This window comes from Panthera pardus, unplaced genomic scaffold, assembly GCF_024362965.1.
Source record: "Panthera pardus isolate Hobbes unplaced genomic scaffold, ASM2436296v1 HiC_scaffold_10, whole genome shotgun sequence".
NCBI classification, from domain to species: Eukaryota; Metazoa; Chordata; class Mammalia; order Carnivora; family Felidae; genus Panthera; species Panthera pardus.
The window spans coordinates 95696755-95715835 of record NW_026526655.1 but is presented as its reverse complement, the minus strand read 5'-3'; positions in this window follow the sequence as shown (position 1 = coordinate 95715835).

The window sequence follows — 19081 nt, the reverse complement described above, 5'->3', positions numbered from 1 at the left end:
AGTGATCCAAAGATTGTTTTCTTTGGATAAATACCTGGCAATAGAATTACTGGATCATAGGATATTTCTGCTTTTAATTTTTGAGGAACCTCCATAATGTTCTCCACAGTGGCTGCACCAATTTGCATTTCCACCAGCAGTGCATAAGGGTTCCTTTTTCTCCACATTGGTGCCAACACTTGTTATTTCTTGTGTTTTTGATTGTAGCCATTCTAACTGGCATAAGATCATATCTCTGTGGTTTTGATTCCCATTTCCCTGATGATTAGTGATGTTGAGCATCTTCTCGTGTGTGTGTTGGCCATCTGTATGTCATCTTTGGAAAAATGTCTGCTCAGGTCCTCTGCCCATTTTTTTTTTATCAGATTTATTCTTTCAGTGTTTAGTTATATAAGTTCTTTATATATTTTTAATATTAACCCCTTATCAGATACATCATGTGCATATATCTTTCCCATTCAGTAGGTTGCCTTGTTGTTTTGTGGATGCTTTCCTTCACTGTGCAAAAGCTTTTGATTTTGATATAGTCCCAGTAATTTTTCTTTTTGTTTTTCTTGCCTTAGAAAACATATCTAAAAAAATGTTGCTATAGCTGATATCAGAGACATTAATACCTGTGTTCTCTTTAGGATTTTTATGGTGGCATGTCTCACATTTAGGTCTTTAATCCATTTTGAGTTTATTTTTGTGTATGGTGTAATAAAGTGGTCCAGTTTCATTCTTTAGCATGTAGCTGTCCAGTTTTCCCAGCACCACTTGTTGAAGAGACTGCCTTTTCCCTATTGTATTTCTTGTCTCCTTTGTCATAGATTAATGGACCATATAAGTGTGGATTTCTGGCCTCTCTGTTCTCTACTGATCTATGTGTCTATTTTTGGGCCAGGAGCATACTGCTTTGTTTACTGAAGCTTTGTAATATATCTTGATATCTGGAATTGTATATCTCCAGTTTTTTCTTTTTCAAGATTTTTTTTTTTTTTTTTTTTTTTTTGTCTCTTGGGTTCTTTTATGGTTCCATGCAAATTTTAGTATTGTTTGTTCTAGTTCTGTGAAAAATACTGTTGGTATTTTGAGAGTATTGCATTGAATCTGTATACTGCTTTGGGCAATACACACAACTTAACAATATTAATTCTTCGAATTCATGGGCATGGGATGTCTTCCCATTTGCTTGTGTTGTCTTCACTTTCTTTCATCAATGTTTTATCGTTTTCAGAGTACAGGTCTTTCACATCCTTAGTCAAGTTTATTTCTAGCCATTTTATTCTTTTTTGTGCAGTTATAAGTGGGATTGTTCTCTTAATTTCTCTTTCTGCTACTTCATTATTAGTGTATAGAAACACTATCAATTTCTGAGTATTAATTTTGTATCCTGCAACTTTACCGAATTCATTTATTACTTCTAATGCTTTTTTTGGCAGAGTCTTTAGGGGTTTGTGTATAGTGTTCTAGTATCTTCAAATAGTGACAGTTTACCTTCTTCCTTACAAATATGGATGCCTCTTATTCCTTTTACTTGCTAACTGCTATGGCTAGGACTTCCAATACTATGTTAAATAAAAATGACCAAGTGGGCATCTTTGTCTTCTTCCTGACCTTAGAGGAAAAGCTCTGTTTTTCACCATTACGATGTTAGCTGTGGGTAACATGGTCTTTATTATGCTGAGGTATGTTCCCTCTAAACCCACTTTGTTGAGAATTTTTTGTCATCAATGAATGTTGTACTTGGTCAAATGCCTTTTCTGCATCTATTATGATCATATGATTTTTATCTTTCATTTTGTTGATGTGCTGTATCACATTGGTTGATTTGCAAATATTGAACCATCCTTGTGTTGCCAGAATAAAGCCCATCTGATTGTGGTGAATGATCATTTTAATGTTTTGTTGAATGCAGCTAATATTTTGTTGAATGCAGCTAATATTTTAATGTTTTGTTGAATGCAGCTAATATTTTGTTGAGGATTTTTGTACCTATGCTCATTAGGGATGTTGGCCTGTGGTTTTCTTTTTTTTGTAGTGTCTTTGTCTGGTTTTGGAATCAGGGTAATTCTGGTCTCATAGAATATGTTTGGAAGCTTTCCTTCTTCTATTTTTTCAAATAGTTTGAGAAGAATAGGTATTAACTCTTCCTTAAATGTTTGGTAGAATTTACCTGTGAATCTCTCTGGTCCTGGACATGTATTTTTTGGTAGTTTTTTGATTACCAATTAAATTTTATTACTAGTGATCAGTCTGTCCAGATTTTCTCTTTCTTTCCAATTCAGTTTTGGAAGATTGTATGTTTCTAGGAATTTATCCATTTCTTCTGGGTTTTCCAGTTTGTTGGCATATAATTTTTTGTTGTATTCTCTTATAATTATTTGTATTTCTGTGGTACCAATTGTTACTTCTCTTTTATTCTGATTTTATTTATTTTGTTCCTTTGTCTTTTTTCTTGGTGAATCTGGCTAAAGATTTATCAACTTTATCTTTTCAAAGATCCAGCTCTTGGTTTCATTGATCTTTTCTATTGTTTTTTAGTGTCTCTGTTATTTATTTCTGCTCTGATCTTTATTATTTCATTCCTTATACTCACCTTGGGCTTTGTTTGTTCTTCTTTTTCTAGTTCCTTTAGGTGTAAGATAAGATTGTTTATTTAAGCTTTTTCTTATTTCTTGGGCTAGGCCTATATCACTATATTATTTCCCTCTTAGAATTATTTTTGCTGCATCCCATAGATTTTGGATGATTGTTTTTTTTATTTTCATTTGTCTCTGTGTATTTTTTAATTTCTTTTTTGATTTCTTCATTGGCCCATTGGTTGTTCAATAGCATGTTGTTTAACCTCCAGTTATTTGTATTTTTTTTTCTTGTGGTTGATTTCTAGATTCATATTATTGTGGTCAGAAAAATAACATGATACGATTTCAGTCTTTTCAAATTATTGAGACTTGTTTCGTGTTCTAGTATGTAATCTATTCTGGAGAATGTATTGTGTACTTGAAAAGAATGTTCTGTTGTTTGTGGATGGAATGTTCTGCATATATCTGTTATGTTCATCTTGTCTAACATCATTCAAAGCAGTTTCCTTATTGATTTTCTACCTGAATGATTGATCCATTGATAAATGGTGTGTTAAAGTCTCCTACTACTATTGTGCTACTCTCAGTTTTTCTCTTTATGTCTTTTAATACTCTTTTTATGAATTTAGGTGCTCCAATGTTGGATACATAGATATTTGTAATTGCTATCTCCTCTTGAAGTCTATTTTGTATGATAAAAGTATTGCTACCTTGGCTTTTTTATTTTTCTCCCTTTGCATGGTAAATGCTCTTCTCTCCCTTCCCTTTAATTCTGTATGTGTTTTTAGGTCTGAGGTGAGTCTCTTGTAGGCAGCATGTAGAGCAGTATTTTTTACCCATTCTGCCACCTATGTCTTTTGATTGGAGCCCTTAGATCATTTATATTTAAAGTAATTATTGATGTGTATGTACTTTGTGCCATTCTGTTATTTGTTGTCTGGTTGTTTTTGTAGTTCTACTCTACCCCCTTCTCCTCTTGCTCTCCTTCTTTGTGATTGATGAGTTCCTGTAGTGTTATGTTTGGCTTTCTTTCTATTTCTTGTGTATCTATTATAGATCTTGGGTTTGTGGTTACCATGAGGATCATATATAATATCTTAAGTACATAGCAGTCTCTATTAAGTTGGTGGTCATTTAAGTTCAAACCCGTTCTAAGAAAAAATCCAAAAAAGTTTATTTTTGAACTCCCTTCTCCACATTTTATGTGTATGCTGTCAATTTTACATCTTTTTATTTATAATCTTCTCATGTCTGATTGTGGCCATTTCTCTTCCACTCAAAGAAGTTTCTTTAACATTTCTCGTAAGGCTGGTTTAGTGGTAATGAACTTCTTTAACTTTTGTTTGTCTGGGAAATTCTTTATCTCTTCTTCAATTCTGAATGATAGTCTTGCTAAGTAGCGTAACTTCAGTTGTAGGTTTTTTTTCCTTTCAGCATCATTTTGATGATACATACTTTGATACATACTTTGAATGTATCATTTGGCAAAGTTTTATACATTTTAAATGTAGAGGTTTTGATCATCTACCATTAAATGCATTCTAGATTTGATGGGGTTTATGCTAATGTAAATTATATCTTTTTAATTTTAATTTTATTTATATATATATTTTTTATTGCTGGTAAGTAAAAATACAATTGATTTCATATACTGAACTGGTCCCAGCAGCCTGGATAATTCACTTGTCAATTCTGGTAGTTTGTCTGTAGATTTTTAAAAATATTTTTTATGTACACAATCATGTCTCTGTATAATGACAACTTTATTTTGTCTTTTTTGAAACTTTATGAACTTTTTTTTTCATTGCCTGTTGCATTGGTTAAGATCTCCATTTTTCTTTTAATAAAAGTAATTATAGCAGATGCTAGTAATCTCAAAAAGAAAGTTTTAAATCACCATTAAATTGATTTATCTTCCTGGTCTGGTAAGAGTTTTTAATCATAAAGCAATACTGTGTTTTATCAGAAGTTTTTTTTCTGTAGCTATTAAGATAAGTTTATTTATCCCCACTGTATTAATAAACTCTTGTTAGCTTTCTTAGAATAAACTTCATTTGGTTGTGATGCATTACCTATTTTGTATGTCACTGAATTCCATTTGCTACTATATACTATATTTTTACATATAGGTTCATGCTACATATTGGTCTGTACTTTTCCTTTCTTATAATTTTTGTAACTAATTTGGTTATCAAGGTTATGCTGGGCCCATAGAAATACTGGGAAGGGTACCTTCTTTTTTGAAAGAGTATACATAACATTGGAGTTATTATTTCCTTTAATATTTACTAAAATTCACCAAAGAAACCATCTGGGCTAGGCACATACTTTGTGGAGAGGTTTAAAATAAAACGTTTAATTTCTTTGGTAGATATATGCTATTCCTATTAGTCTCTTATTGTGCTGGTTTTAGTAAGTTATATTTTTCAAGGAATTTATATAAATTGGCATAAAGTTATTTAAAATGTGTTCTTTGCACTGTTGGTGGGAATGCAAATTGGTGCAGCCGCTCTGGAAAGCAGTGTGGAGGTTCCTCAGAAAATTAAAAATAGACCTACCCTATGACCCAGCAATAGCACTGCTAGGAATTTATCCAAGGGATACAGGAGTACTGATGCATAGGGGCACTTGTACCCCAATGCTTATAGCAGCACTCTCAACAATAGCCAAATTATGGAAAGAGCCTAAATGTCCATCAACTGATGAATGGATAAAGAAATTGTGGTTTATATACACAATGGAATACTACGTGGCAATGAGAAAAAATGAAATATGGCCTTTTGTAGCAACGTGGATGGAACTGGAGAGTGTGATGCTAAGTGAAATAAGCCATACAGAGAAAGACAGATACCATATGGTTTCACTCTTATGTGGATCCTGAGAAATGTAACAGAAACCCATGGGGGAGGGGAAGGAAAAAAAAAAAAAAAAAAAGAGGTTAGAGTGGGAGAGAGCCAAAGCATAAGAGACTGTTAAAAACTGAGAACAAACTGAGGGTTGATGGGGGGTGGGAGGGAGGGCAGGGTGGGTGATGGGTATTGAGGAGGGCACCTTTTGGGATGAGCACTGGGTGTTGTATGGAAACCAATTTGACAGTAAATTTCAAATATTAAAAATAAAATAAAATAAAATAAAATGTGTTCTTTTAAATGTGTATAGGGGTCTATACTAATGTCTCTTTATTCATTACTATATTAGTTAATTTTTTTAAAATCAGTATTGTCAGAGTTTTATTAATTTGACTCATCTTTTTCAGGAACATACTTTTGATTTTATTGACTTTCTTTATTTTTTTCCTACTTTTTATTTGTGCTTTTATTTTTTATTATTTCCTTCTCTCTTTGGACTAATTTTGTATGTGTGATATTTTGTTTTTTTCTGTTTTTAAAGATGGAAACTTGAATCAATGACATATGGAATCTTATTTTCTTTCTAATATACACATATTTAAGAATATAAATTTTCCTGGGGCATCTGACTGTCTCAGTCAGTTCAGCATGGAACTCTTGATCTCTGGGTCATGGGTTCACATGCCACATGAGGTGTGGAGCCTACTAAATTTTTAAAAATTTATATATATACATATATATATTTATATATAGATTTATATATACATATAAATCTTCCTCTAGGCATTGCATAAATTTCTTTCGGTTTTTGTTAATCTGACTATATGTTTATCTCAACTTTATATCTGAAGGACATTTTTTTTGATCAATATAGAATTCTGGGTTGGCAGTTATTTCCTTGATCATGATTTAGCTGTTTTCCACATTTTGATACACCATATATTCACTGTCATTTAGTTTAAAATATTTTCTAATTTCCATTCTGTTCCCTTCTTTGATTCATGGATTCATTATAATTTTATCACTTAATTTTAATTTTTTAAAGGTTTATTTATTTACTTTGAGAAAGGAGAGAGAGGTAGGGAGGGAGTAAGGGAGGGGCAGAGAGAGGGCGACAACAAATCCCAAGCAGGCTCCACAGCTATGAGTGCAGAGCTCAACATGGGGCTTGAACTCATGAACCGAACCGTGAAATCATGACCTGATACAAACCAAGAGCTGGACGCTTAAGTGACTGAGCCACTTATGCTTCCCTTATTGCTTAATTTTAAAACAGTTGGTGCTTTCTTAGTTAGCTTTTGTTGTGTGTTTCAAAAGTAATTCCAGTATACTCAGCATATTCTTCATGATTTCATTCCTTTGAAATATGTTTTAGGTTGCTTTATGACACAGCATATGGTAAATTCTGGCAGAGTTCCATGTGCATTTGAAAAGCACTGTGTATTCTGTCATTGTTGGATGCAGTGATATATACTGCATTAGATATCTACATCTATATACATCTGATATGTATATATTTATAAAATATCAGGTATATATATTAGACATATATATCCTAATATATTAGATATTTAAGATACTTTCAGGTTTTTGCTCTTATAGGTAATTACACAATATACATCTTTCTATATATGTAACTTTTTGTTCTTGTTGAATTATGATCTTAGAGTAAATTCTCAGGAGTGGTATTACTAGGTCAAGGCTTAGGAGTATCTATATGGCTTTGTTTTCTTTATACAACATTGCTTGCTAAAAGTATTGTATCTAGTTACAGTGTGAGTTATGATGTATGAAATCACCAAATACCCCACAGTGTTAGGTGTTGTAATTGTTTTGTTAATCATGTGGATACTAAGTTGTAATTTAAAGTTGATGGTAACTTTAATGTCCCTGTTAACTAGACAAGATAAACTTTTCCAAGTGTTCATTTACTATTTCAATTTCCTCATATAAATTGCGATGCATCTCTTTTACAATCTCCTGGGAACTTGATAATTTTGGAATAAATTTGATGAATAATTTTATAATATCATCAATTTGCCCTTGGCTTACATATTTGGTGTGAATGTTTTTCCAATCTATTATCTTTTGTATTTTCGCTTTGCTGTTTTTCCACCAATCATGTTCATTTTGTGTCGATTTGAATCTATTCATTTGTTTATGACTACTCTTATCACTTCAAAACTGTGACAATGTTTGATTCTGTCCCAACTGAATATTTCTTTTTTCTTCTTCTCCAAAAGTTTCTGTTAATGTATTGTATAGAGCAACACTGTCCAATAAGAATATAATATGAGCCACATAGAGGATTGAAAACTTTCTATTAGCCACAGACTGAAAAGGGAAAAAAAATGGGTGCCATTAATTTTAATCATATACTTTATTTAATCCAATATCCAAAATATGAGCAGATTTTGCTTTGCCTGTCAATAGGCATGAATTTCAGTTACTACTATTTAGTTAAGTAATATTAGTTCTGCAATAACACAGTCCAAATTTTAGTTACTATGGCATATTAACTATGAGTACTTGCATAAACTGCAAATTTTGCTGCTAGACTTCAGTCCACAGATGATTACATAACAAATTAGCATATTTATCAGTGACCAGTCATCTCATTTCTCTCAAAGTCTGTTGGTGACTTTGGGTGACTACAGATCTGCTATTCAGTTCACGAAGAGACAGCAAAGTGTGTGGTTGTGTTGCCTTCTTGTATCTCAGTGGTAAATCCAGGTAACGTTTTACAAGAATGAGTCATCAAAAGAGAAAATTGGCCAACAAAGGTGAAAGGGCAGTGAAAAAACAAACAAAAATGGTACTGCCGGAATTGAAAGTAGGTGTGATAAGAAGACAGATGACTGGGGCGAGATGACACTTCACTGCCCAAAACACTCTCGAGGTTCTGCTGGAGGAACCTAGGAAGGCAAACTTGTCAACGCAGTAAGGAACGGGTTGTGATGAAAGGGTGCAGATGTTCCAGAGGAGAGGACACCAGCAAAAAGAAACCCCACGTTTAAAGAAATTTTCAGAGATTTCTCACATTGGGAATGCAAAGGATAAAATGTCGGGACCTGATCTCAGAAAGGACTATGACAATTCACTAAGGCTCAGGAAAGACATTTACTTGCTCTAGACTAGAAATTATGTAACAGGAAAGCAGCAAGCGTTGTTCAAACCAAAGTTCAAACTTTGGTAAGTTTATTACAAAGAAAAAAAAGCCACTTTAATTCTCATGCTTCTAATATTTGTAAATTACTATGTACCAAATAAACTAATTCTATGATTTTCACTGCTGCAAAGGTTGATAATGGACAGTAAGAATTTTTCATATTTTGGGGTGCCTGGGTGGTTCAGTTGATTATGCATCTGACTCTTGGTTTTGGCTCAGGTCATGATCTCATGACTTGTGAGTTTGAGCCCCACACCACTTGGGATTCTCTGTCTCCCTCTCTCCCTGCACCTCCCCACTTAATGCGCTCTCTCTGTTTCAAAAATAAATAAACATCTAAGAAAAAGAATTTTCATATTTTGACAAAATTTTTTAAAAGTCACATAATAATCATAATTTCCCCCCATTGATTAGTTAATGATCGTTTGTATGGTTTCAGTTTGTGCAGTCCCTTTTATGGTTCTGCTCAGTCATGCAGAGCAAGGACTGCCTATATTATCATTTCAACAAATAACATAAAATTTTGAAATAGATTGCATTCTCTTTTTCATACTAAGTCTTCACACCACAATGTGTGTTTTACACTTTCAGAGCATCTCCACTCAGACTAGCCACGTTACAGGTGCTCAATAGCCACATAGGCTGGTACCTACAGTATTTGACTACTCGAGTCTAGAGTATTCTTCCTTTTCAAGCCAGAGCAGAAAAGTGTTTGTGCTGGTTGGAATACAAGTAACTGACTAGAAACTCACTGTCCAAACAAATCAAAGTTTAATGTGGGCAACAATAAAGAGATACACTTTCTCCCTCAGTGGTAACAAAGGCACGGTCATTACATCAGCTCCCTCTGGAAGAAAGGCTGAGAAAATAAGTCTTGAATTGTTCTCATAAACTCATTGGAATCAGTCTTGTTGGAATAATATGGGGCAGGGATGGGGGGAGGAAGAAGAAAGAACGAGTCTTCCAGGGAAAATACTGGCTCCTTAGTCCCCCACATGAGCTGAAGCAGCTTGGCTCATCTAGGCTGCAGGGCGATTTGTAAGCGCGTTGGGTTAACACATTATCTCTGAAATACCACAGAGTCTGAGGGCCTCTGAATAGTGAGTAATTTCCTTGGAGTTTTGAGAATACTTCTACAAGTTAGTGAAGTCAGCAAATTATTTATTTGATTTCCTCCTCAGTTTCACATTCTGGAAATTCCCAGCAGCCTAATAGCAATGGCAACAACACCTGCTTGGCTGTCGGGTTGCAGGCATCTTTCTTCCTAATATCCCCCAAATGATCACCCTGCCTATTGTCCTAATATCTCTAGATTTTTCCTGTGTGAACAAGATTACAACTTCTCTGCCACTTTCTTATCCCAGCTCCATCTGGGACAATTGTCCCATAAATATTTGTACACAGTTAACGTGTGACGTTAGATGCAAAGTGTGTGTGGGCACGCACGCACTCAAGCTACTACACTCTAACGTATTCCTTATTCATAAGGAAAAGAATGTATCAGAGCAGTTTAGAGCACAATCTTTGAAAGCAAAACTGAGTTCAAATTTCAGTGCTATCACTTACTAGGTAATGTAATCTTGAACACGTTACTTAAATATTTTTGTGCCTCAGTATCCTCATCTATAAAATGGGAATAATAATACCTCCAACTTCACACAGCTGATAAAGGAATTGAATGGGATCATGCATGTAAAGTGCTTGGTTAATGTTTGTCACACTGTAACTGCTAAAGCAAAAGCCATTTCTCAATATTGGTGTTGCTATTATTGTCATCATTTTATTATTAGTGTTATTATTGCTGTTCCAACCTTTGCTTGAAAAGAGCAAAACTGAAAAAAAAAAAATGGTATTTGGTAAAGATGTGCTTGGGCAAAGGGCGTCCTTGCAGAAAACCGTATACTATGCCAACTATCTGCACCACTTCTCAGAAGTTCTCTTCTCTGGTGTATCTTGTGGTAGTCCCGCTGCTTCAGAACCAATCCCTCCACCCCTCGGGAAGGGCCTCACCCGCACCAGCAAGCATCTTCTCTCCTCTACCTTCCTCTCTTTGGCTCCAGTCTCCCCGCTCTTTTTAGTTTCTTTTAAGTTTAGACTTAAACTGTGGCTCACTGATACCTCCATATGGTACAAAATTTTAAAGACATGAAAAGGTAATAATAATATATCTTTCTCCCATCTCTGTCTTCTATATCCAGATCCCCGAGACAACCACTGTCACAGGGGATATCCTATGCATAGATAGCAAATACGTACATGTGTATTTTCTTTTTGAAACCCCCGCACTTTGAAACCCCTGCACTTATTTAATAAAACTTAGAGATTATACCATGCTAGTGCCTTAAAAACACCTGATTCTCTGTAACAGCTGTATTATTTTCCATGGGGTAGATATACCATAATTTATTTATCCAATCCCCTAAAGATTGTTTCAATATTTTATTATCATAAATAATGCTGCAATAAGTAACTATGTACATATAATGTTTAAATACATTGTTTAAATATTTTATTATAAATTATAAAATTGCTTCAATATTTTATTATAAATAATGCTGCAATAAGTTACCATGTGCATATGTAATCTTGTACATCTGTGAGATAAACTCCTAGAAATGGAATATTTAGATCAAAGTGTAGGTGCATTTTTAATTTTTGTAGATTTGGCCAAATTACCCTCTGTGAAGGTTTTGCTAATTAGTAATGTAATAGAGTGTCACTTTATCCACACACTCTACCTGTATAGGTTGTGTTCAATTGTATGACCTTTTCCGTGCTTTTCTTTAAGAAGAGTAATCTCAACTTATTCAATACTGTGTATCTCTGGTGATATGTTCTTATAAAAAATGTTTTTGTCTCTTCTGCATTTTCCTACACTCCTTTGCAATATACCTGTGGCATCGAGGCTATCTTCTGTCCATAGCCCCAGACCCTTGATCCTCCTCTTCCCCCTCTGTGCTTGTGAGGATCTCCTCCATGATGCCTGTGGGATTTGCATGATCTGGGTCAGCCCAGTTGGGGCTGGGAGACCTCTAACAGGCCTGGGAGCAAATGGCTTAGAGTGAGGTTGCTATCTCCCACCCTGAGTCTGAAGCACCTGCCAAGGGAGGTGCAGGATGGCCTTCACCAAATATATATCCTTGGTGATTTGGCCAGATGCCATTGACTAAATCATGGCATCTATCTACATGGGAATACCAGACATCCCTGAAAAATGAATGAACAACTGCATGAATCAACACAGATCACAGGGATGTATGCCAAGCATAAAAGCAAGCCACATAAAATACATGCCGCATAATACTGTGTCTATTAAGTACTAAAATGAGCAAACCAAATGATGTAATGTTTACTAATGTAAACATGTATGGTAAAACTATATAAATCATAAGAGAACAAAAAATGCAAAATTCGGGATCATGGTATTCTGGCAGCAAGAGGAGCAGGCAGGATGACCTGACCAGGAGCGTCAACACTGTTGATGATATTCTCTCTCTCTCTTTTTTAAATGTTTTATTTGTTTTTGAGAGAGAGAGATTGAAAGCATGAGTGGGGGAGAGGCAGAGAAAAGGGGGCTTACAGAAGATCAGAAGCAGGCTCTGTGCTGACAGCAGACAACCTGATGCAGGGCTCAAACTCACAAACCACAAGATCATGACCTGAGCCGAAGTCAGACCCTTAACCGACTGAGCCACCCAGGCACCCCAGTGTCAGTGATATTCTTTTGCCTAATTTGCATGGTGGGTTTCTGGATGTTCATTTTGTTCCTCTTCTTAATAATTTCTATGCTACTTACATCCTTTTGTATGTGTAACTCTTTCATAATTTTAATGGAAAGCTACAGAAATATAAACTAGAAAGAAGGTCATGACATATTAAGGGAAATCAGACAACAAAATAATGTGTACATCATGATCCTTCCTCAAACTAGACACAAACACACACAGACATACATGCATACACACACAAATTCTAGATAGATATTGACCACAGTGATAATAATGGGATTTGAGTGGTGGAATTATAATTTTTTAAGACTTCTCTTATTTTTCTGATATGTATTTCTGATATGTATTGTTTTCAACATACATATCATTTTTTGTAATAACGTATTTTGAAATATTTTTAAAATGTGCCAAGTACCACTACCAAGTATTTAATAACAGCTAACATGTAACCAAGCTCACTCTATGCCAGGTTCTGTGTCAAGGGCATTACAAACATTTTCTTATTCAGTCTTCATGAAAAGTTGGGGTAATTGGCAGCAATATTCCCATTCCACTGAGGACAAAACAGAAGGCCTGACAGGTTGAGTAACTTGCTAACAGACACATAGATAGTCAGTGGCAGGGGCAGAACCCAACTCAGCCTGTCTTCCTGTCAAGCATGTGCTCCTGGCCAAACTGTCATGCAACACTCACTGGCTAACAGAAGCCCGAAGGAGCTATACAATGCCAAAAAATGTTAAGGGTCTAGGATTTCACCTTACATTTCAAGCTAATAAGCTACCCTGTTGCTTTTTCATGGATATTGGCAGAAGACACAAGACTCATGGGTCAGAGACAAAAGCCTTTGGCAGTCACAACCAATAAAGCATGAACATTCTGTTGATTTGTATCCATTCCTCATGCCCTTCAAGTACCAGAGGGTGACACAGGCAGACCCTGATGAATGCCTGCACACACGGTGGGCAGTGCGGCAAGAAAGGAACACTGGAGGATCCACCACCTTCACAGCAAGTGGAAGCAACCTGCTTTTTGTCTAAGAGATTATCCCATTTTTTAAGTTGCTTGTTGCAAACACAGTGCTGAGAAATATCTCAAGAAAAGATCACTCAGTGCCTTGCATATCTAGCAAGAAGGTGCAGGGCCCATGGAAGGTTGCTCCCCAACATATAACCTAGACTCTTTGAGCTGCAAATTCTAGAAATCCAGCTCAAATTTGTTCAAACAAAACAAAGGATGAAGAAAAATGAATTGACTTAAAACTCCTATTTCTCTCTTTTTCTTTCATCTCCTTTCTTCTACATTGTCCCCACTCACTGATAAGCATTCTCCTTAATATCATAGGAGGGCTGCCTGTAACAATAATCCCAAACTGGAACATGACTTGTTCCAGCCCTTCTAACAGAAGTCCTGGAGTTAAGTCTCAGTGGCTATGTTTGATCTGCATTGGGTCCCATGTCCATCCTAAACCAGTTGCTGGGACCAGGTGAAACAGTGCTCTGGGTCCCTTTCTGGGTCCCTTACCCACTTCTAGAGCCAATGGTGGGGTCCGTCCCACCCTAATCATCTGTACTGACGGTGGGATTTTCCCTACAGAAAATCAGAGTGCTGTTAACAGAAGACAAAGGTGTGGATGCTCCACAGACAAAATACACGCTGTGTCCAGGAATGGGCTGTCTCTAAAACATCACACATAGCAGACAGTAAGCTAGTTTGACTGACAAGATGAAATGTAAGGTATTCTGATAAGATTTGCAAAATTCCACATATCTCAGGGGTACTTATGCAGAAATGGTTCCCAACTACTGGTGCTCCCCATGACTTTCGATATTTGAGGCAATTATCAGAAGGTTGTAGCAGCTTGACTGCACCCAAATGCAGTGTGCATGGGGATTTGTCAATACAAAAAGGAGGAAGAAAAAAAGAATGAAACAATTCCAAGCTAATTGGTTTATAATTGATTCCAGTGCTCTCCTTCAGTCTCATGCGTTCTTTCTTCTCAACTCCCCCTACAATGAAGAACCAGGAATAAATAATATTCAAATACAATCATACCCAAGGGAAAAATTATCTAAATACCCAGGATTGCTTTTGTTAGAACACAATATTTTGGGTGAGTAGGGAGCATACCCTTATAGTGGCTTAAGTATCCTTAGCTAAAAGTAGCAGAATCAAAAAGATTGCATCACTCCCAATGCATGGGCTAGGTTCAGGTTCTTAAGGAGGAATGATAATTTTCCAATGGAGATTTGTCCAATTTCTCCTTTATAGCTATACCACTATCATCACCACCACTTTCTGATTTCAATAAAGTAGCACCTAAATTTGTTATAAATGTAGTGATGCCAGATGAGAGCCACTCACTCAGAGCTCCCCACCTCACAGAAGGGATAAGGACTAAAGATGTCTCTCACAGGTACAGTCCCTCCTGGCAAAGATGTCCTCAATAAAGGGCTATTCAGTGGAATATAGAACAGATAACAGGGCAGAAAAGTATATGAGTATATGAGATGCACCTGAGTATAGAATGGGAGCCAAAAAAAAAAAAAAAGTTGGTAGTTTGAGCTAAATTCAATAGTAGAACAGCCTGGCTTTCTCCTCTCTACCATGCAGTGCTACTTCTCCAACTCCTGCCAAGCCATCAAGTGAAAATGCAAATATTGTCATTTCAAGAAAATGAACTTCTGTAAAGAGAATGTGTTGGCTAGAGGAAACGCATCACAGACCTCAAAAGCCATTATTGCTTATTCAACGTTCTGAGTCTCCCCTCCTTCCTTTTCTACCTCCTGAAGCCTAACTAACAGAACCCATGTCATTATGCCCAGCTCTTCCATCTTTATTCTCGGAGATGCTCTTTCCAAAGAAATTTCATCATAGAGAAAGAGTTACTGGAGGGCAAGGAGCATGTACTACTTATTTATTGCTATGTAACTAATAATTCCAGAGCTTACCACTTTAAAACAGAAGACATTTGTAATCTGTAGTTTCTGAGGGTTAGGAATCAATGTTGCTTAGCTGGGTGTCTCTCCTAAGGCTGCAATCAAGTTGTCAACAAGGACTGAATCATCTCAAGCTCTAACATGGGAAGAAGCCAAGCTCCCCTACATGGCTGTTGGCCAGGGACATGAGTTCCTTTCCACGTTGACCTATTTATGGGGCACCTCGCAACATGGCAGCTGGCTTTCCTCAGAACAAGCCAAAAGAGAATGAGACAGAGTGAACAAGATGAAAGTCACCTAATATTGGATTCTAATGTTGGAAGTGGCACACCATCACTTCTGCCTTTTTTTTTTTTTTTTTTTTTTTTGCTAAAAGTCCTATCCAAATGGAGAGGACATGGTCATAAATACCAGGAGGTTGGGATCACTGGGGCCTTCTTAGAGGGTTCCTACCCTCTATCCAGTCATGTGATATGCCTCACACCTAATAGGGAGCCAGGCAAATGGTCAGCTCGACAATACTTGCTACACCACAATTAATCCAGTCCAAAGGACTCATACAAAGCAGAATAGGATACAAGGAATAAACAATGGTGTGGTAGGTATGAATTTTATTCTGCCAACTCAAGTGTGCAAGAATTAAATCTTCTATATCTCAGCCTAATTTTTATTTGAGTCCTCATCCTGCCTGGATGGCAAAAATGTACTCTCAGTCCATGGGAATCCACTTCCCATTTGTCCTGGGCACAAATTTGCAGTCCCATTTGTAGTTTTTCATTTCAAAAGAGATTATTTAGTGGCAAGACCATGGGGGAAGAGAGTGGGGGGAGGGCATCTCCTGGTCCTTAAGTCACAGGTGTTGGAGGAATTATGTCTCACCCCATTTGCTCCTCAGTCACCCGGGCACAACCTGAGATGTGTGCCTTTAGGGGCCACTCTTCTCCGTTCCACTTATGACCCACTGTGAAGTTTCTGAGCCAGAATGGGACACAGAATTCTCTCTCTGGTCCATCTTGTGAGACACCACTCATCTAGGCTCTTGTGGCCTCCCAGGACTATGGTCACAGAGAAAGTTTGCAGAACCCTCTGCTCTCCAGTGCCTCCAAATTCTCTGCAGCTGCACAGGCTCCCAGGCCCTGCCTTTGAAGTAGGGTGCACAATGGTCCTCTCAGACCTGCTAGCTTCTCTGCTCTCATTGCCACCCCTCTTTCTCTCTCCTCTTCCCTCTCAGCCCAACCCTTAACCCAGAGGACACTTTACTATGCACTGGATAGGAAAACAGAAGACCCGATTCTGTGTTGACCTTGGACATTTTCCCTCAGAGGCACTTTCACTTCCTCTATCTTCACACTTTTCCATTATGTCCCTCCCCTATCCAGGGCATTTCACCCCTTCTCCCTCACGGGTCAGGCGTCAGAAACATAAAGCCAGTGCCTGGCAGGCTACCTCCTGCCCTTCAAAGCCCTTACCTGAGGCACTGAACACAGAATGGAATCTTATTTGCACAGGAAGTCAGGAAAGAGAGAGGAGAAGGGAAATCAGAGGGCTCTTCCTTCCTTCCTTCCTTCCTTCCTTCCTTCCTTCCTTCCTTCCTTCCTTCCTCTTTCTCTTTCTTTCTTTCTTTCTTTCTTTCTTTCTTTCTTTCTTTCTTTCTTTCTTTCTTTCTTTCTGTGATTCTTTTTAAAACAGATCATTTTCCACAAAGGCAAATAGTTTGCACCATGTTGGAGACCTCGGAAGTGTTGGTTGACACTCTGCAAAAACAAAAGAGCAAGCTCAGGGAGCCAAAGGGCACATAAGGGTAAAAGTGATGTTAGTTACACACACAGATGGGAGACTGGAAGAACAAAAACTGCTCTGCTCGTCTGACAGATGACACTTTCTGTCCTCTCTCTGCTGGCTCCCTTGGTCTCACTATACATGGGCCTCTGGTCCACTGCCTTTAACCACTGCTGCAAGCAGACACTCCTGGTGTCTCCTGAGATTTTCATGATGTGGACACACTCCTGAAAAGGTGCACAGCCTCCACTTGTCCACATAGACCCATGTCCCTCTGGAAATAGATGGCCCTCTAGAAGAATCTTGGAATCTCACGAGGTGGCAGGCACATTATTATTACTAAGGAAATAGTATACTAAAAATGTTTAAAGCAGCATTTAAATTACTAAACTACCTTACTGCCTTTAAGCTTCTCCCAATTCTCACATCCAAAAGTTAGCTATTAATAATTGTATCACTGATAAAGAAACTGAGACCAGCAAGACCGGGATTCAAGATGTGAACTCAGATAGTTTCATGCTAAAATCAGTGATCTTTCCATTAAAATATGGCAAAATGAACGTTGGCAAGTAAAAAATAGTAAGGAGCTGAGCAATTTTTTGGACTAGTATAAGCAATCAATGTACTTAATTGATAGACATTCATTTTCTGCACTTTGTTCCAAATATTAAGAAAGGTGGTAGCAGCAGGAAGATTAGAATGTTCTCATGTGATTTCTGTTTGCTTGCTTTCTGCTTTTACAAAGAATGGTAGCTGGAGGTATCAGAAAAAATTTTAAGGTATTTTTGTGGCTGATTTGTTCATCTGAGAATTACTGTCAATTAGCTCAATTGTTAGGGTACCTTGAGAGCAAGTATTCAAAATCCAGGTGAGGCAATCAGCATGGTCCACCCAAGACAGCAGGGGAGCAGCTCAGTATAGAAATTCCTTCTCCAATAAAAAAAAAAAAAAATCAACTCATCACAAGTATTGGGTTAATCATGGGATAATTCGCATTGTTACTTAGTTCTCAGGGGCCAGTTCTGGCCAAGCCTCCTTCTGTGCCTGAGGAATTCTGTATAGAAAGATGGAACTGCTACCACAGAAGGACTTTTATGGGGCACCTGGGTGGCTCAGTACTTTAAGCGTCTGACTCTTGATTTCGGCTCAGGTCATGATCTCACAGCTCCTGAGTTCAAGCCCCACGTTGGGCTCTGCACTGACAGTGCAGGACCTGCTTGGGATTCTCTCTCTCCCTCTCTCTCTGCCCCTCCCCTGCTCATGCTCACTCGCTCGCTCTCTCTCAAAATAATAAACTTAAAAAAAAAAAAGGACTTTAATGCTGACCAAAGGTTCTCAAAGTAGGAGCCAGCAATGATTTTGCAATGGGTACAACAGCTCCGAATAAACCACATGTTTTCTGAAGACAGAGCATTTAACATTTCTCCACATTATCCTTTATGATTTCTCAATTATATATAGATACCATTATGAATTGATAAAGCACACATTCTCATAAAAAGCATTTTTTAATTCATAATAGATTTTGTCTTTGTGTACTAAGATAACAAAAGGTTACTATCATTGAAAAGTATAATTTTTATCCTTTGAGGAGTCAACAATAATGTTTTGTGTTATAAAGGGATCTTGATCCTTTAAACGGTTGGGAATCACTGATGCAAGTTACCCAAAGGATCCATGCTCACACATTCTGGAAGCAAAATAATTGAAACTGATCCTGGATTAATGCAATCTCTATCAAAATCCCAATTTTTGCAGAAATTAACAAGGTCAACCTAAAATTCATATGGAAATATAAGGAACCTAAAATAGCCAAAACAGTGCTGAAAAAGAAAGAACAGGGGCGCCCGGGTGGCTCAGTTGGTTAAGTGTCCAACTTCAGCTCAGGTCATGACCTCACGGTTCATGGGTTCAATCAAGCCCCACATTGGGCTCTGTGCTGAATGATTGCTCAGAGCCTGGAGCCTGCTTCAGATTCTGCATCTCCCTCTCTCTCTGCCCCTCCCCTGATCATGCTCTGTCTCTCAAAAATAAATCCATGTAAAAAAATTTTTTT